The sequence below is a fragment of the Actinia tenebrosa genome, unplaced genomic scaffold (assembly GCF_029948245.1).
Source record: "Actinia tenebrosa isolate PJP-AT-01 unplaced genomic scaffold, QUT_ActTen_1.0 PGA_scaffold0__85_contigs__length_37466705, whole genome shotgun sequence".
Classification (NCBI taxonomy): domain Eukaryota; kingdom Metazoa; phylum Cnidaria; class Anthozoa; order Actiniaria; family Actiniidae; genus Actinia; species Actinia tenebrosa.
Window position 1 is genome coordinate 32,240,421 of NW_028292569.1, and position 21,286 is coordinate 32,261,706.

Here is a 21,286-nt window from a genome sequence, read left to right on the forward strand (position 1 = left end):
ATGCAAAAGTGAATTGATTAGGTTTGACTGTCGCATTAAATCAACACAAACATAGCATACGATATAGAAACAGTCTTTTGGGAATTCAGCACAATTACACTTTTGCTCAACTGTATTTCATAATCTCTACAAGAGTATTACGATCTGTTCCACTTTCATTACCACACTTTGTTTTATGGGTAACGACCACTCTACACAAATACCGCCTTGATTGAACAAGAGTAAAATGGCATCAATTTGTATAAATATTGTAAGGTATGCAAAAACTACAAAGTCCTTGGGGATCGGTTTAAATATCGAGGAAGTTTGGTGAAAATTAGCATTTGGTTCACGCTACGAACGGAGCAATGTCTACGCAAAGTCGTTTCAAAAAACCAAAAACTCCCTTAGAAGAGGTGCAGTGCGTTACCGCAGCAATTCCAAGCAAGATAAGAGCAGCTACCAAATGGTCTGTAAAAATATTCAAGGAATGGCAGATGGCAAGAACGAACCGCATTGCTGCATTGGAAGAAAGTAGCTTCAATTTCAATGCAAAAGAAACGCTAAAAAATCTTGACACGCCTCTAGAGGAAATTAGTATTATGCATTGAATATCAGTGGTCTATCAGATTTAGAACACTCATGAATATCAACATGAGTGTTTTAAATGTGATAGACCACTAATGTTTAATGCATCGTGTATTCATTATCAGCCCCGCACTCCCCTGAAATATTCAAAACCGCCCCCGACTTTAAGAATCTTGATTTTTTAGCGGGGTATAAAAACTTTGTCACGTGATGTAAATCAAGGACGCCATTGGTCAAATCACCTTATTAATATTCATGAATTAGCTAATTTATTTTATTAGATTAAACTTTAAAATCCTGATCTTTATATCGTGGTAAAATAAAGTTTTCTCTATCTATCTATCTAAATTTAGGGAAAGCTTAAAGCACCCATAACAAATTTTTATTACTAAGGAAGCCATCTCAAAGTAGTTCTCTGCAATTCCTTTAGATCTGCAGCAATCCTTCTGGAGCACTTTAACAGAATGCACTCGCTACATGGAATGGAAACAAAATAGGACAAAGTTTGTTTTCTTTCTATTCAATAAAGCATTTTTTTAAATAAGCAACATCTATGACACCTACATACCTAAAAAAATGAATTTTATTTTTTTTAGGAAACAAAATGGATTTATTTTTACCTCTTCCTGTTAGCCTAATTGTCATTGTTAAAAAATGCTGCATTACAAATACAACTGTATAGGAAATACTACCGTTCGAGAATAATTAATGAACATTATTGATAAAATGGCACTGCCTTTACCTTCTACATTCGCCGTTTAAAAAAAAAAGTGGTTGCTTATTTAAATAGAAGGTATTTTGGATCTGACCAAAAGGTCTTTTAGCGATTAGTGTCCTTCCTGTTAGACACTGTTGGAGGGTGGAAATAAATCCAAGAATTGTTTTGATAGTTGTTTTAGCAGTTACCAATACTGGTTTCGGATAGGTAATGACGTATCCTTCTTCAGTTGCTCTTAGTATGCTATAAAATGAGATCAAGTAGATTCGAGCCGTAATGTGACGATGGTTCTAAAGAGACTCTTTTATAGGTAATAAGATTAAGTGTACTCATTGTCTAAATTGATTGTCAAATCAGAATCACCGATTTTGGATTCTTGATCCTGGCTTAGTACCAAAAGTGTGTACCACAAGTGCTATTAAAGCATCTTTATCAAATCAAGTGGCATTTTTCCTTAATTCTTAGAGTATTAAGGTATTTTCTTTTAATACCACATCTACAAATACACAAAAGTATAATTTTAGGAAATACCTTTTGCTACACACTCGTGGCTTTTAGCCACTTTCATCAAATGCATGTGGTATTTTTTTAATTAATTAGTTCTCGAACGGTGGTTATAATACATCTAGATAAAATAACTCGTTTTCAAAGTAATTTTTATTTTGAAGTATTCATTTTAATAAGAAATCTTAATTATCAAAATTTAAACAATTAAAAATAAAATTTTTTAATTATTTAAAAAATAATTTTGAGTTTCTTCACCTTTTCTTTGGAAGCAAAAACCCTGGAAAATAAAATAAAATAAAAAATTTTTTTTAAGCCTGCAATTATATTGAAGTAGTAATAAATGAAATTAGTCAAATTCAAGTTGTAATAAACATCGATAAGTATATTACTTTTTAATATTAAGTGCGGGTTTTACCTATATTTAAAAGTGCCACATCACCAGTGCAATATCTATCAATATTATGCAACCCTTAATGTGTATTAGTGTGTTCGACGAGTTCGGTTGGGGTGGTGCTTAAAAAGAAAAATATTTCGGTTAATCAAAAGTTAAATAGAGTACAAAAATGAAAATAAACTAAGTTTGAGTTCGCTTATGAAGAAAAAAAAATAGTGTTTTTAAACAAAAGTGCTTCATAGCTTCCCCCTCTCCCTCTATTTCTCTTTAATTACCACTGTGTTTTAGGTTCATGAACATGCTGATAAGTATCTGTGACGGGAATGTCAGACAATGAAGGATAAAATCAAGAAGAGCCGCATTCGAGTGTTTCAGCAAAACGCTAAAACAAGACCACTACCACCACCACCACCACCTACCACCTACCACCTACCACCTACCACCTACCACCTACCACCTACCACCTACCACCTACCACCTACCACCTACCACCTACCACCTACCACCTACCACCTACCACCTACCACCTACCACCTACCACCTACCACCTACCACCTACCACCTACCACCTACCACCTACCACCTACCACCTACCACCTACCACCTACCACCTACCACCTACCACCTACCACCTACCACCTACCACCTACCACCTATCCCCCCCCCCCCCCCCCCCCCCCACAGAACTCTTACATTCTCTCTTGGTCCAGGACTTGCCCGAAAGAGCGTAGGGTGTCAGGAATTCGGCTTGATTTTAGAAATCCAAACCTTTTTTGAGGCATTCGAGTGCAGCTAAGGCTGAAGGGGTTTCCTCTAGAGCTGCCCTTTTTTAAATTCATGTTTGATTACTTCATTCTTTACCCAGAATAAATGATTTTCTAACAGTAAATTTGCATGAATAAGCCAATTGGGCCATGCATGTTATATTCTCGATTCTTTTCTTTACATGTTAACACAAACTATCTCTCGTGATTTGCTATTCTTCCCGCTCTCTCTCTCTCTTTCCCTCGATCCCTCGATATATTTCGATTTACACGTGCGAATATGCAAATTAAGTTCATAATCTGTTACGTCATGATCTCGCACAATGCGCGCATGGCTGGCCAAAACAATAATTAGTGTCTTTATGTGGGTTGAATTTTAAGTATTCTTGTTTGATTGTTGGTCTCCAACCATTTGCATGCTATGCCATTTGATTTACGAAATATTGTACTTTTTCAAAGTCATAGAATCAGATCTGCCAAACCTAGCTCTGACGTCAACACTTCCGTAATGCCTCTCAGCGCCAAGCTTGGCTTAAGGCTTTCTTTGGTTTTTGATTTTTTTTTTTTTCCAGGCCCAAGACTCAGTCAATGCATGCGCACCTGAAAAAGCGACACGATTATTAAGGTAAGACACCCCATTAGTGCTATATAGATGGCTGACATTTGGGGTCCCAAGGGTGGAGGGGGGGGAGGGTGATGGAAGGAAAGGTGGAGCTAGGGGTCTATACAAGGCGCCAAAACAGGAATTGACCTTTCACTTGGAACGCACTCCAGTATGAAATTCTGACCAACTAAACAAGCTCATGTTAGGGAGGGGGGGTTACCTTCATAAAACAGGTTATATATGTATATGTATATGTATATGTATATGTATATGTATATGTATATGTATATGTATATGTATATGTATATGTATATGTATATGTATATGTATATGTATATGTATATGTATATGTATCTGTCTATGTCTCTGTCTCTGTCTCATGTCTATGTCTATGTATATGTATATGTATATGTATATGTATATGTATATGTATATGTATATGTATATGTATATGTATATGTATATGTATATGTATATGTATATGTATATGTATATGTATATGTATATGTATATGTATATGTATATGTATATGTATATGTATATGTATATGTATATGTATATGTATATGTATATGTATATGTATATATGTATATGTATATGTATATGTATATGTATATGTATATGTATATGTATATGTATATGTATATGTATATGTATATGTATATGTATATGTATATGTATATGTATATGTATATGTATATGTATATGTATATGTATATGTATATGTATATGTATATGTATATGTATATGTATATGTATATGTATATGTATATGTATATGTATATGTATATGTATATGTATATGTATATGTATATGTATATGTATATGTATATGTATATGTATATGTATATGTATATGTATATGTATATGTATATGTATATGTATATGTATATGTATATGTATATGTATATGTATATGTATATGTATATGTATATGTATATGTATATGTATATGTATATGTATATGTATATGTATATGTATATGTATATGTCTATGTATATGTATATGTATATGTATATGATATGTATATGTATATGTATATGTATATGTATATGTATATGTATATGTATATGTATATGTATATGTATATGTATATGTATATGTATATGTATATGTATATGTATATGTATATGTATATGTATATGTATATGTATATGTATATGTATATGTATATGTATATGTATATGTATATGTATATGTATATGTATATGTATATGTATATGTATATGTATATGTATATGTATATGTATATGTATATGTATATGTATATGTATATGTATATGTATATGTATATGTATATGTATATGTATATGTATATGTATATGTATATTATATGTAATGTATATGTTATGTAACTGTATATGTATATGTATATTTATGTATATGTATATGTATATGTATATGTATATGTATATGTATATGTATATGTATATGTATATGTATATGTATATGTATATGTATATGTATGTATACAGCGATAAGCAAAAATTCTGATCCAACCAAGTATATAGTATATAACTATATCGGGTGCATTATGGGTAATCCACTCGCGGGTTTAAAGCGTGATTAAAAGTACTACAGCGTTGGCTGGCGTGTTGTTTAAGATGAAGTTACCTTTCAAAACAAACTCCGCTTTTTCCAACCAGAAAAAGAATTTTCACCCTGCTTAGGACTCGACAGTCGGTGTTATTTTCAATACAAACCCCTGCTTATTTTAAGCAATTTTGATTAATACAAACGGCTTTAATGCAATGATGATTAATATTCAAACTTTCACTCTCGTGAGTGAACTTGTTTTGCATAAAATTGCAAAGCTTATAATAGCTTGAGCCAAAAGAAAGAGAGAAAAATAAAAGAAGTAACCACAAAGAATCACCAAGTTATCAGAGGAGAAGTGGAAGAATAGGCCTCTCTCTTAAGTAAGAATAACCTCTGTTTATCTAGAAATTATATTGAGCCTGTTCATCAACTGCGATTTGACTGAGTTGACGCTCAATAACAATAACACGGTAGGATCCCCCCCTTCAGCAGCAAAAAATGATGCTTTTTTATATCGTTTTCCGTTGTGTTGACGGAAGAAACTCAATTAGCTCCACCCCCCCCCCCCCCCTAAAATTTTGGCTGCCTTTGCCTAGTACTACTTTTAATCAAGTATATAGTATAGAACTATATCTAGTTATATACTTGAAATGTTATAAATTTGAATGCTACTACTTATTAATATAACATGATTACTTATTAGTGGACTTACTTGTAATGTTCGAACTTGTAGTTGTTTTAGTTGTCGAAGCTCCTATATCAATAATAAAAGAAATAGAATAAGCTACACAGTTATAATGTGCGTTTATTCAGACTGCTGATCTCTTTCTCTCTCTCTCTCTCTCTCCCTCTCTCTCTCTCTCTCTCTCTCTCTCTCTCTCTCTCTCTCTCTCTCTCTCTCTCTCTTTCTCTCTCTCTCTCTTTTCTACCGTATAGCTGTCACTGACTCCAGCCTGCCAAATTGTTAAATTATTTATGCAATACTAACAAAATTAAGGGACTGATGCAAATACACCTATTTTTTCACTATTCATCCGGAATAAAGAAGAGTAAAATATTATAAAGGTGAAGAGTAAAGACTAAGATGAAAAAAAGAAACTCATGTCCATTAAAATGATATAAAATGACAATATTAAGATTTAATTTTGTAGAAATAGAACATTCTAAATACGACAACTATAGTTTTTCAATACGCTTGCATGTAGTATTGAAATGAATATGATATTGTATGTATATGATAACCGTATATCAGTAGTCCAGTTTTTTACTTATGCTGAAGCTATCAAAGCCTTACTTGTAATGTTCGGAGCAGCAGCTGTAGTGACTGGGGTTGGAGAAGGTCCTTCTGTTGTTGTTACTGAAAACGTAATAATTAAAAATATATCGCGCGGGATCCATGTGGTTTCACCAGGTCTGGGTTAAACTCAAGTTGGTTTACCTTCTATCTCCAACGTTAAGTGGATTCAGAGTGCGTAAAAGCTGTGTAGGTTCGCCTATATTATATAGCCAAACAATGAAACCTGATTTCCTAGTTTACATTTTGTGGTTAAATAAGTTTATGCATCACTACATGGGGCTAGGTTTTGATTAAAACAGATCGTGTTGGTTGATATCGATGGCCCATAACCATCTGTAGTATTATGAACTATCTATCAATTTATTATCATTATTATTGAGAACAAAGTTATGAAGTTGCCTAACAATATAACAACATTTCGTGTTGTTGTCGAAATACTACAAAGACTACATTATGCTTCGTAATATTGAACCCAGGCGTTGATGTTTGCTGTGAAGTCAGTGATCATCCAGGTTAGTGTCGCGGTGAGTGGGGGGGGGGGGGGGATACCACTCCAACTTTACATACTCTACCCCAGACTAAAACTAAGAACTGTACACCTTTACTAACATTTTTATTGTTTTTGTGTGGGCAGAAAGCGTTGCCTATTCACCAGACAAAAACGACCCAATCCTAATCCTATCCCAGACTAAAATGATACCCTACCCCAGACACAAAAGCCAAAAAACCATACCCTATAGAGCTTTCGCTCAGGTTGTCCAGAGGTAAGTCACCAACAACAACAGTCTTTCTCAACACAACACTCACCCTGTCGATAACACTTCACAACAAATATGTATAAGATGTATATCGTATTATTTTCCTAAATGAGAATACGTTACATGTGGATTAGGGAATTAGAAGTTAGGAATCGTAAGTTTATATGAAATAAATAAGCTATGTTACTCCCAAAAAAGTGCATGGCTTACCTTTCTTCTTCTCTGCAACCATTAGGCTAACATGATATGGTTGAACTACTGACACATCGGCACTGATGCTTGCAATGTATTTATTAGTGTCATTGACAGTAAGGTTCTTCAACACAAACCAAGCACGACCTATTGTCAAGTTTCCAATAAATCCTACTCTTCTTTTCAACGTGTCGCCAATATCTTCGTTAAGGTGCACTTTTCCATTATGTGAATTAACGCTGATAAACTGAGGATCGGGGATGTTGCCCTTTCCTATTCCCCAACTAGCAGTAAGGATTACTTTTTGATCCGTTGTGTTCCACATAAACAAGGCATCTTCTCCAATAAAACCATTGATATGTATTGGACCCTTTATGGCGTATACTATGCCAAAAAAGAAGAAAAATATAAGGTATTGATGTATGTTTGCTCTTATATGGTATCATTGAACTGCTGTCTACAATAACAGAGGAGCTCCCCACCATAGGTATAGAATATGGTAAACTATGCAACTCAGTTTTCCTGGTCATCGCATGGGAACCCTGTCCGTAACTCTAAAAGTGTCGTCCGCCAGGTGTACATTGCGTTTCTGATTGATCGAGCTTTCAAATCACGTCACTTGGACCATGACGAGTTTTATTAAATTAATCATCTTTTTATGCAAATTAAAATTGTAAAAACGAAACAAAAAAAAAAACATGGAAGAAATCATGGAAGAAAAGACTTCGACACAGGGTGAAGATAGAGGTTAGGACATTTTCTATTTTGTTTTATTTAGTGTAAATAGAATAGCTACAACATTACCGGAAAACGAGCAACAAGCTAGCATGATGAACGAGAAAAAAATATATACTTGTTGTGTTATCGTAGTAAGAGTACCTCGTAGTTCTTACATAATTTAAAGTTGTCATTTGAAGAAAAAAATACTGTGTTTAGTAGGATAAGTATATATCAGTGAGGGAACTTTTCGAATTCTACAAATTTAAAAAATCCAAGAGATGTGTGACAAAGTTTAAAGCTATATAACATTGCTGAAATTACCGGCAAACGAGCAACAACGAACTAGAATGACAAACGAGCGAAAAAAGTGTACTTGTTTTGTTACTATGGCAAAAATACTTTCATTTTGTCTTTCGTTCAATAATTATATATCTTTCTACAGATAATTTATTCAAATATTGAATCACACCAAAATTCAACTGTTTATTGAGCTTTTCGAGCTAGTATGATTATAAAAATGAGCTTAATTTGTTGTGGTTGAGAGATATGTTATAGTATGAAGACCTTAAGGTGGAAACAAACTAATTCAGAGCGAATGTTGGACAATTTTATTCTCGCTCGCTTCGCAAAACTATTGCGTCAATTTAACTGTATTTTTCATATAATGTGCTTGGATTATCCTAGATTTTAACCGTGTATTTTATTTTAAGATTTTTTTAATGTTTAGCCTATTACGGCCGAAAATCAAACAGTGCTATTTTTAGTTTTTGACTTTTTTCTCCTCATCTCCAGGTACGATTTTTCTGAAATTTTCAGAATCTTATCATCTAGTACCATTGCAGCCTGTGTATAAATGTGACGGTGCCCACTATAGAACGATCTCTCGGGCTCTGTTATGCGTCGGTATGTCTCATGCGGGGTTGCGTCTATAGCGCCCACTGCGTTTGGGAATTCTGGCCAATTTCCCCTGATATTGGCCCATTCATTTACATTTAACCAGCGAATTTGAACCTCCACATCTCTGGTATGACTCTGTATGTATTTCCCACAACAGTTGATGGGTCGGTATCGAACCACAGAGCTAGACTTTCCACATGCAGACATTTGCGTAGCCACAGTAAGGCTGGTAGAACTTGATTTGTGATGTTGAGTTGTAATCCATCCCTTGTTTAACGGAATAGAGCTTGAGAAACATCTGCTACCAGCTGCAGAAATGACTGTGGGGTTTCACCCGTATTTCTCCAAAACAACCAAGGCTGTCTTTGTATTAGAGAGAACACATCCCAGCAGCAGTTAGGCGGACTCGCGAAGCGCCGGCATTGCCAAAAATCACAAGTCGAAAAACACCAGGGGGGGGGTGTGGGTTTTTGGAGGTCGGTAACCCGCGGAACAGGGGGTCTTGCGCGATCCGCCGGCAGCGCGAAAGGTGCCTAACTGCTGCTCTGTTGGGGTCGCAAATGGAGGGAAAGATATTTGTCGGATATACGATGCATGAATGTAAGAAGTTCACCAATGACTTTTGCATAATTTGTCTAAGACCTAGAGTCGTCATACCCAAGCCAGAACCCTTTTGGTGTTGTGGTAAAAAAATGCAGATAGAGGAGGATACGTCAGCACAGTGTTACGAGTGTGGTAAGAATATTCGTAACGCGGTGCCAAATGTTACCAAAGAACAGTATTACGCCAATGGAGGTCGCACGAAAACGCCATATAAGAGGTTGAAATACTTCAGGGACTGGATGAGTCATATCCAAGGCTTACATCCGGTATATTTAGACACGCAGAAAATCATAGACCACTTAGAAGAGCCAACCCCACAAAGTCTACGAAAGACATTGAAAAAATTAAAGCTAGGGAAATATTACAAAGCCATTCCCTATCTTTTGTCTGAAATTACCGGTAGGCGTATTCCTCATGTCCCAGATATGCAAAGGGCCGAGTGGTTATTCTGTCGGCTGGATAAGGATATTCCTTATTACCCCGACGTAATTTACGAAATATTTTACAAAATAGACCCCAACCACCCCCTATTAGAATGGATTCCGAGAAGATGAAATGTGCAGTCGAAATCCCCCTACGTTCTTTTCAAAGCAGATGTCTACTGAGCGAGTTTTCTTTGGAGCTCCTCTTTTGCCTTCTGGTAGATCTGTTTGCGAGATTCCTCGGAAAGATCTTTCACGATGGTTTTTTTATTACCCGACTTTAGCTCCCCGTATTTCTTTTCCTCCGCGAGGATCAAAGAAAACTCCGTGTCGTCTATGCGGCGGTCCCGCAGAGCCTTGGAGACTAAGTCGGCGATGGTGTTAGCCTTTGCTCTTGCTAGGGCTATATGAGTGTCGTGCTTGGATATCTTACCGGACAATTGCTTTATAATGCCTGTCGTAACAGCGGAAACAATGCCGCAGACAGCTCCAACGCTTGCCAAAGGAACGCCAACGACTATTCCAGGCCCGGTAAGTGAGGTAGCAACGCCGGTGCCTGTTAACGCCACGGACATGGAGCCGGAAGTTATCGCTATTTTATGTAGCATGCTTCGGGCTCTAGCATACTTTTTCCTGACCTCCTCATAGTGTTTCGTTTGACCCTCTAAGTAAGCGAGGATTAGATTTGCCTTATTCAAGCGGAAGTTCTCGGCGTTTAATTCGTTAGGTCCCTCCCTAGGTAAATCAGGATAAAGTGGAGGTGCTGATGGTATAACATCCATTATATATACTAATGTACGACGCCTTTGGGAATAACATAGAGGAGCAGCCACATCATGACAACAGGGATTACTGGAATTGGAGAGCATTTAGGAAGATGTTTCCGCACGCGGATGCTAGTAAGTTCGAAAGGAGGCCTGATGGGATTTACTTCAACGGCTCCAGGATGTACAGCAACGAGGATTTGAAGCCTACGCTGGTTAATCAAATAGACGATCAACTGAAGCATTTGCCAATGCGTAAGCCAACGCCAGCGCCAACGCATGTTGAACCCGGTTGGTCAAAGGAATTATTGCTGGGTACCAGTACTTATCCAATACCCGCGGTTCCATTTGACAAGCAGCCAAGCTTGGACCTAACGCTGAACATGCGGATCTCTAACAAGCATTCCTTTCCGTTAAAGGTGCGAGATATCTTCAAAAACGTGCCCATTAATCATACCACCGCTAAGGAATCTCATGAATGGTTAAGTGGTCCTAACATGCGTTATTGGCCGCAGCAGTTGAACTTTGCAGTTTGGTGTGCCACTAGCGGCTGTGGTGTAAGTGCAAACTTGATGAAGGAGTCGATATTTATGTTTCATTTTCACTTTACCGTTCGAAGAATACTACATGAAATGGGTGTTATTGCGCTGCCGGGAGATGCCGCGTTTTATCCAAGAGATAATAAATACAGCGTGCCGGCTCATAACAGACTTTGTAAGGAGTTTGGCGTTGTAGGGAAGGATTTCCGATGCACTGCCGGCGCTAACAATGGTCTGGGACATATTTGGGCTTATTGGGGGATTGGTGGACATGTGCTAAGCGATAAAGAAGTTCATTCGCTGCAGTTGCGATGGAACACTGGGTATCATAAGGAAACTCACGACAGTAGCACCTTCTTCGAACCAAATGCTAAGACCACTAAGGAAGTCAGAGACGGACCTCTGTTCAAAGACGAGGGTGGTAAGTATGCAGGGGCTAACCCGCTGATTATCAAGATTACCAACGACGAGCAAACGAAGCAATATCTTAATTTCATACCCCCAGAAGGTAAAGGGTTAACCAAAGCCGGCCTTGCCCGTTTAAACCGCAGCATAGAAGCTTACGTGTATTCTATCCTTGGAGCTCAGGTAAATACCCGATCAAGCATAGTGGGGAATACCGGCGCCGCAGAAGAGACGCGAGCCGAAGCCTTGATCTTATTCGAAAGTTCAATCTTGGAGGGCGACATTAGCAAGGGCGTACAGCGTTACCAACTAGCTATACAAAATTCTAAGGCAAGGTTGGACTATGCAGTAGCCCCGGGTTGTTGGTTAATGCCTAGTAATTTATCTATAAATACTGGTTCTGTAGTAGGATACAACAACAAACTTCAACGAGCTACTAAGGGTATGAAGTTTGGGGTGAACGACGTGAACTCTGACACTATTAGAAGGCACTTTGTTGAACAGCCTAAAAAAGTGCACCATACGCAACCACCTAAGAAAGTGCAGCTAACAAAAGAAGTATACCGAGCGCCTAAAAAAGAAGAGGAATATGACCATAACTTACTAAAAGCCGGCTTAGCCGCCGCAGGCGTTGGTCTGAGTTATTATATATGGCGATGAACTACCCCTACGTAGCTGGAGTAGATTGTGTCTATACGACTTACACAGGCGAGAAAAAATACACCCAGAGCTCTTGGGTTGATGTCACGGGCATGTCCGTGAATTTGAACTACTCGGGAAAGAAGTTAATCCTTTGTAGCATTTGCATTGGCACGACCGGCCATGCCAACGTGGGCTTTAGGTTTTTGGATGAGAATGGCATACTGCAGCCTATGCGCGCGAAGACGAACAACAGGGAGCCTGCGCATTTCTCCGTAGAGCCGCCACCGAATAGCCCCGAGAATCTTACGACTTGGACTTTTCATATGGTCAGTAACTGTCATGGGAAGGTAAAGCTACAAATAAGAGTAGACGACTCAGGGAGCGTTTGCGTGAATAGCATAGAAAATCAAAGAGATACGGCTTATAACCATTTAACCATTAGCACTTTGACAGTGCTTAGTCTTTAAATATATGAATCCACATCAGAGGGAAACCCACCATGTTTATTACTTAACAGATAAGACTCTTGAGCATCGCGGCTGGCGTGATATTGGAATGTGGGTTGAAGTTGGAGGTCTTGCACTGATCATTTGTAGTATTAACTTTTCCCCAGCGTATCAATCTAATATGGGACTTAGATTAATAGATGAGAATAATGAGCCTTTGGCACCCTTTAGGATATCGGCTAATAATCGAGAGCCTTCTCATTTCTCGGCGCAACCATATCGATATAGTTCCGAGGCGTTTTACGTGTTGACGTTTCAAATGGTGGTTAATTGTGAGTACGCTAAGCTACAACTTTTCCCAGATAGTAGGCTTAGCACCCGCACGGTTTTCATAAATAGTTTACCTAACGACCCCAATGAAACTTGGCATCATAAAACCATTTCTACTATAACAGCCATACCACTAGTTCCGCATTATCAAGGCGGTGCGAATACTATCTTTACATATCCCCAGTCGAGGATGCCTCGTGCGTCTGACGACGACGATAAGCCCGACATAACATACAAGGATAAGATTAACCCTTCATCTTCTTCAGGAGGACCACCCCAATAGCTACTACGAGGATCCAAATGTTATTCCCCACGAACTTTAGCAGTTCTCCGCCGGCCCTAAGCGCCAAGGAAACAACCGAACCCAGCAGCCCAGGAAGACCGGCTGCCATCTTTTTTCCCAAGTCCGTTAGTCCACTGCCTAATTTCTTTACCTGTGCGCCTGTAGCCTTAAGCGCGGACAAGATCACGCCTACTACGCTCGAAATAGCAACCGCAAATGCCAGTGGAACGCCATACTTCACCAAAGCTCTTTTTACCTTTTCCTTGGTGGTAAGCCCCAGCTCCTTTTTCATACCTTCTATTTGCGTTTGTAATTCCGCCAGTCTTTCCTGAAGGGTTTCTACTTCCTTTTGGGCTGCCTCCCTTTCTTCTTCAGGGCGAGTTTGATCTTCGATTATTACTCGCTGTCGATCTATTTCGTACTCCAAGTCTTCGACGGCCTGTTGAAGTTGCCATATTTGTTCCTCCGCCACTGCCTTGTCCACCATCAATTGCCTTTCTCTGTCAACAGACTCCATTAATTATTGTCCTAAGCGCTGTAGTTCCGTGTCTTTTCCCGCCGATTCATTCAAAGCAGCCCTTAGCTGATTCCTTGCGTCGCTTTTTTCGTCCAACGCCTTAGAAAGTCTATTCCTAAAGTCTACGATTTCGTCTGCATGGCTTTTAGTAGTTAGTTTATTTTGTTTCATGAATTCGTCTTCCAATTCTTCTATACGTTCATGTAATGCTTGGTTTTCCTCTTGGACGGCTTCGAAGCGACTAGTAAGACCGCCTTCTTCCTTGGTTACGTAGTCGAGTTGTCGCGCAAGGTCATCGATGGTTATGTTATTTTCCTGTATTTCCTTCTTAAGTGCTTCCCCTTCAGCCCTTATTTTCTCTAAGTATCTCATTAAGCCTCCAGTCGCGTCGCTATCTTTTGGAAGTTCTTCAAGTTGTTTGCTTCTTTCCTCTTCGACGGCCTCTAATTGGTTGAGTTTTTCCTGGCGCTCCTCTTGCAGTCTGATTGCGGATCTGAGGGCATCTTTGTAGCCAGGGTTCGAAATACCTCTAATAAAGGCCCTTTCAGCAACTTTTGTTTCCTTTTCTGTCAAAGTGCTTAGCATCGTCAAGTTGGGCGTTCCCAGCGCATTTGTGACTCCTTTTGGAAGCTGGTTGTTAAGCAGGCTGGAATTCTTCCTTTGATACAGGTTGTACCATTTTTTCCTACCCGATTCTCTAACTTGAACCTGCCCTTTGTCTCCTATTTGTAAGTCCAAAAGAGCCAGGTTTAGGCTTGGGTATCGCTCCCTTAGGTCCTCGATGAGGTCCGCTATTAAGTCCGACCGCACGCCAAGGGATTCCATTTGTAAGTATTCTGGAATGGGCGTGTGGGGGTTCTTAGACTTGAATTTATCTCTCAAAGAACGCATAGCATCGCGGGCCCTGACGCCATACTTGCTCAGCAATTTATCAAAAAGGCCTCGGGGGTCTACATTGTCATCAGGAAGCAGGGTTTCATATTCTTCGTCATTAATATCAACTTGACCTTCTTCGGTAAGGGGATCAAAATCCGTTCCTTCTACTTCCATTATATATGATAAGCTCAAAGTTAAATCCCAACGTATTACCTAAGCAGGTTGGCGGACTGAAAGCAGAACGCACCTTTCACCGGGTCACATTCACGCCCAGCAGCGCTAAACCTGGAGAAACGCTGTATGTGGGCGTTCCCCGCCTAACGGATAACCTAGTATTGGTTCCTGGCACCTTGGCTTTGAGGTTTGACCTAGCGGTGCAGTCTAACCCCACGGATGAAAGGATTATCGTTAACAACGTGGGTCGCAACATCGTTTCTAAGATGCGCGTAAAGTTCGCTGGGGAATCCTTGCTGGACTTAAATAAGTACGATCTGTATACCACCTACAAGGATCTATGGTTAACGGCATTTGACCGCGCGCAAAGGATAGAACAAGGAATTGGTAGTGTCATCCTACGTAAGGTCCGCACACCTACGAAAACGCAACCTACTGACGGCAGCGGAGAAACCGCAGTGGCAGACGCAAAGCGAATAAAGACCGCCTATGGTAGCAAGTATGTCATACCACTGGACTTTGAAGTAATCACGAATCACGGTGTGTATTACCCAAGACAGTTATCCGAGTTACAGTTTGAAGTAACTTTAGCAGATGCTAATAACATCATTGGTGGGCTAAGCAGTGCACTTACCACAACAACCCCATACTCTATTACCAACTTAGAGCTACAGTACGAAACGGTGTACAGCGAAGAGCTGGCCCGTAGCGCTGGCATGGAATACAGCTCCGGAAAGGCATTCCTTTACGACCACGTAGTGATGTATAAGACATTTAGCTTCTTGGATAAGACGGATGAGGTTATTAACCAAAGTATTAACCTCCCCCGAAGAAGTCTCACGGGGTTGATGCTGGTGTTTGCCAAACCCTGTGAGGCTGGTAAGCGCAACTCCGAGGCCTTTCACAACCCCAACATTACTAATGTGGGGGTCAACATAAACGGCGTTCCCAACAAAGTTTACTCCCAGGGGGATAAAGCCCGCAGACGTTTACAGAGAGGCAAAGCGTAAGTTTGGTGACCAAATTAGCCCCGAGGAATTCTTTAAGGATAAGTATGCGCTGTGGATTGACATGCGCACCATTAACGACGAAGACCTACATGGCCAGGGTTTGCGGCTGGTAAACACCCAGGATGGCATAACATTGGAGATCAAGCGCACCAAAAATGCCTCCGCGGGCGACGGTGTCGAGATAAACTGCTACATATTCGTCGTCTCAGATGCGCAGCTAAGCGTAGAAATGAATCAGCTAAAGAGCGTTGCATATTAAGGTTAAAATATTCCTTAGATATACGATGCTTCGCGTATTCGAAAACAACGACACCAAACTGCAATGCATAGTGCAAGGCGAAACTTTGTACTTCAAAGCGAAGGAGGTGGCTTTGGCGTTGGGCTATGAGCGCCCCAGAGATGCAATTAAGGATCACGTCTCTGATAAATACAAGAAAAGGTTGGATGAGCTAAGGGGGGCTCCAAATCACCGCTCCCTTGCTAACGCACAGCCACATTCCGTGTTTATATCCGAACCTGGTTTGTACGAACTGATATTTAGCTCCAAACTACCCAAAGCTGTGGAGTTTCGTGATTGGGTCTTTGAGGAAGTCCTACCCGCGCTGCGTAAGACGGGTAAATATGCAATAGACAAGCGCTTCGACGGTCCAAACAAGTTGGTATTCAAAATAGAAAATGAGTTTGACCTGCATAAAAAGGTGGTGGACTACATCCGCAAGTTTTACCCCCAAATGCTCATAGCCCCTGGTCTAGGCGAACTGCAGGATTCGGACGGCAAACGTATAAAGTGCTGGCAGAAAGGATATCAACGCGGTCAACCCGACTTAATGATCTTGAATGCGCATACGCATTACTGTGGATTCTGCATAGAGCTAAAGACTCCAAAAGGCAACGGTAGGTTATCTGAGGATCAGCAACTGCTCTTACAGAGGTATGAAGAAAACGGCTATAAGGTCCTCGTAAGCAGCGACTACGATGTCATTTGCAGGGAGATCACTGCGTATGCTGAACACCTACGAATTCCCTGCAGGTGGTGTTGTAAGGGCTTTAAAACCTCGGAGACTTTGGCAACACACTTAAAGATATTTCATAGAATATATGGACAAGGATAAATTTAACGAGTTAAAGTTTATACAAACGCACTGGAGGGATTTGCAGGTGGGGGAGATTTATGAGATAAAGAATTACGTGGTCTTTGAAGACTTGGACCGCCTGCGTTTGGTCTTAAAGAATAAAAAAAGAACATACACCCTTTGGGCGCCCGATAGGATAAGATACGCCATCGAAGGGCAGGATGTTACCCATGTTATGAGCCATGGTAAAAAGGATGGCAGGTGGGTATTTGACGTAGTCAAGTATGAGCCTGAGAGTCCTCTGCATTCGTAATGTCTGCCGCGGAGCACCAATGCGATCCTTCAAGAAATACCTTGCCGCAATGAAGGCAGGTGTATTTTTTACGCGGCGGCGTAATGCAATCAGCTGGTGGTTCGCACGTAATACAGTCCATATATTGAAAGGGTGATTAGAATGCCTCCTAAGAAGGCGGCTGCGTAGGCTAGCATATACCTTTAAAGGGGTTCTTATTTTTATTCATTATCCTTAATAATAAATGAGAATGGGGTTTGCGCAAACCCCATTCTAAAAGGGTCTCAGAATGTTGAGTATAAGGTTGTTATATTGTTAAGGACGCTTATTTGTCGAGGCAGTTGAAGATATGTTCCTCTTCTCTGATGCAACCACAACGATCGCACTCTTGCCTCCAATACTCCCTCTTAGTCCACGGAACGCCTTCTGCGCGTTCGAAAGAGGGGTAAGTACGGACTATCTTCTTATGGTAATCTATGCGATTCCTTAAGTAATCCTCTTTATGCGGGCAGCGACTCATCATATCCGCACATTGGTGGCAATCCACGCCTTCTAAGTCGTAGCTCCCAAAGAGAAATCGATAGTTGACTTCGTGTGTTTTCCGATGCGTCTGTAAACGCTGACGACTGCTTAGTATCTTATTACAGAAACTACACTGTCTGCTTTGTTCACAGACGCCCCTTTTCAGGTGCTCGGAGGTGTTAGGAAATTCCTTATTACAGCCCTTGCAAAGCCCACAAATGCGTTTGTCTTGATGTTGTCGCATCTTTTGAACGGTGCTGAATTCTTTACCACAATCCTTACAAACTTTACTAATTGGTTTCTTTGTGCAAACGCCACGACGAACGTGGTATTGTAGTCTTTGCTTGGTGCTGAACACCTTTTTACACATTGAACAGTTCATTTATACTTAAGTGTACCTTAACCACAATATAACGTATTTTTAACTTTATTGTTAACATTCTGCAGTGTCTTTTAAAACAGGTCTACGGGAGCATACAGCTGCGTTTAAAAGACACTTCAGAATGTTAAATATAAGGTTGTTATATTGTTAAGTATGTCTGCATGCTGCTTTAAAAGACACTTCAGAATGTTAAATATAAGGTTGTTATATTGTTAAGGATGTTACTTCTAAGAAAAAAGATGTCTTAGAATGTTAAAGATAAGGTTGTTAAATTGTTAAAGATATACGTATGCTGCTTTAAAAGACACTTCAGAATGTTAAAGATAAGGTTGTTAAATTGTTAAAGATATACGTATGCTGCTTTAAAAGACACTTCAGAATGTTAAAGATAAGGTTGTTAAATTGTTAAAGATATACGTATGCTGCTTTAAAAGACACTTCAGAATGTTAAAGATAAGGTTGTTAAATTGTTAAAGACTATTATCTCTTCTTTTTTCTTAAGAAAAGAAATATCCTTAGGTATATTTTCTTAAAAGAAGAAATAATAGTCCTTAACAATTTAACGACCTTATACTCGACATTCTGAAGTGTCTTTTAGAAGTAACATGCAAGACATACTTAACAATTTAACGACCTTATAGTTAACATTCTAAGGTGTCTTTTAAACAGCACACGCAGCATATCTTTAACAATTTAACGACCATACACTTAACATTCTAAGACATCTTTTAAAGCAGCATGCACATATCTTTAACAATTTAACAACCATACACTTAACATTCTAAGACATCTTTTAAAGCAGCATGCACATATCTTTAACAATTTAACAACCTTATCTTTAACATTCTAAGACATCTTTTAAATGACTCATACGTATATCTTTAACAATTTAACAACCTTATCTTTAACATTCTAAGACATCTTTTCAAGCAGCATGCACGTATCTTTAACGACTTAACAACCTTATCTTTAACATTCTAAGGTGTCTTTTAAATGACTCATACGTATATCTTTAACAATTTAACAACCTTATCTTTAACATTCTAAGACATCTTTTAAAGCAGCATGCATATGTCTTTAACAATATAACAACCTTATCTTTAACATTCTGAAGTGTCTTTTAAACAGCTCTACAGCGGATATCGCATAAAGTCCTTAATGCTTTCTTTTGCCCACGTTGCCATCGTCAAAAGCGCGCCAAACCTTTCCGCGCGCTTCAGGCTGCACATTTCATCATACAATTCCTGCACGCGCTCCCGCAGCCGATCGATCTCCTCCCTTTGCATTTCTATGGTGTCTCTTTTATCTTTTGCGTCGGCGGCAATCCTTCTTACTGCTTCCACTGGGTCCATCGTATATATAATGGATCCGAACCATATTCCCTGCAATGCTCTGATAGTAGGACCCACCGGCTGCGGAAAGACCCAGTTCGTCGTGGAGCAGCTATTAGGACCCTTTAGATACCGCTTTGACTACGTAGTGCTACTTTGTCCCACCTATGTGAATAACCGCACCTGGACGGGCATAGGAGTGAAAGATGACGACTTCTTCGTAGATATCTTAGACCCTAACGAGTTATCCAGCCATTTGAAGTTTTGGCACAAACAATTCCCTAAAGATACGCAGACACTCCTCATACTGGATGACATTGCCTGCGGGGACGACGTAAAAAGACGCACTTCCGAGCTCGTTAAACTCGCCTTCAGCGGTAGGCATGACAATATCAGCGTTTGGTTGCTTTCCCAGCAGCTTACCAGCGTCTCTAAGCCCTTCAGGGAAAACATAGGCTCCCTGGTCGTATTTTATACTCCGAGCCGTAGTGACCTGGAAACCATCTTAAGCGACTATGGGGGTGAGATATCCAAGTAACAGTTGCATGAATACATGCGGCATTTAAAGACGCACCAACATTCCAAGATGATCTTCTCTTTGAGGTTTCCGTATTCCATTAACATATATGGACATTGAGCAGCTCTTAGATGAAGTCCCCACGCAGCTAGATGAAAGTAACCTTAAGGAACAACTTAACGTCCTGGTATCTTCGGGGAAGTGCAAAGAAATGATAGGCAAGGAACTTACCCATGAGCAGGTTAATAAGTTGTCAGAAGAGGAAGTCAAAAAGTTCCATAAGAGGTATGAGGCTGCCCTTGCAAGTAAGACCACGGACGCCGTAGCAGACTCCGCTATCCGACTTGCCACCAAATTGCTTGGACTTGCGCTGCCCATAGACGACGTGGAGCAACTACAGAAGGACATTAGCGAGGACTATGTCATCGCCCAAGAACTTAAGATAACCTGCGGCTGGTTGTCTTTGAAGTGCGGTAAGTTAATGGCAGTCGCCTCTGTGGCTTTGCACGTAGCTCAGCATGTCGACTTGAAGGAACTTGCGGGCACCTTTGGTGCCTCTTGGAAGGACTTCAAGAAGGACAGAGAAGCCTTCCAGGCAGCACTTGCTGAGGTACCTGATCAAGTCGCCTCAAGTACTTAGTCAAGTCATTGTCAAGTACTTAGTCAAGTACTTAGTCAAGTCATTGTCAAGTACTTAGTCAAGTACTTAGTCAAGTCACCTCAAGTACTTAGTCAAGTTATCCTTAAGTACTTAGTCAAGTCGTCCTTAAGTCATTGTCAAGTACTTAGTCAAGTCGTTCTTAAGTCATTGTCAAGTACTTAGTCAAGTCATTGTCAAGTCATCCTTAAGTCATTCTCAAGTACTTATCAAGTCCTTCAAGTCCTTAGATATAAATGAGTGAACCAGAGTCGAAGGCAGAGCAGCCCGAGCAGAAGATTACCAAGGCTAAATCTCCAGGCAGAGTCGCTGCCGGAAAGAAGCTCGCGGAGATGAACAAGAAGAACAAAGCAAAGAAAGAGAAAGAAGAGGAATCCTTTTGGAATCCCGGCTACGTCATTGGCGCGTTAGGAGTTGCTATAGCAGCAGGCAGCCTCTACTTACAATGGCGGGCTACGAAGCCAAAAGTAAAGTGGGAGGCCGCAACATATCACGCGCCCGTGGAGGTTAGAAAAAGTAAGATCCCTGAAATGGAATAACCTT

General features: G+C 39.9%; 2 long non-coding RNA genes across 2 annotated transcripts in view; one reads left to right on the forward strand and one right to left on the reverse strand.

Annotated features, from left to right (window-relative positions):
* Positions 1-21,286, forward strand: part of LOC148914113 (uncharacterized) — a 36,796-nt gene that overhangs the window by 5,085 nt on the left and 10,425 nt on the right. Inside the window, exon 2 of the long non-coding RNA XR_016121872.1 lies at positions 3,523-3,575. This is a non-coding gene — a long non-coding RNA (uncharacterized LOC148914113). The remainder of the gene's footprint in view (positions 1-3,522; positions 3,576-21,286) is intronic.
* LOC148914114 (uncharacterized) lies at positions 909-6,137 on the reverse strand. Its single transcript, XR_016121870.1, has 4 exons — positions 5,806-6,137; positions 2,208-2,305; positions 2,048-2,069; positions 909-1,040 (listed from the first exon to the last, which is right to left on the reverse strand). It is a non-coding gene; the product is annotated as an uncharacterized LOC148914114 (long non-coding RNA).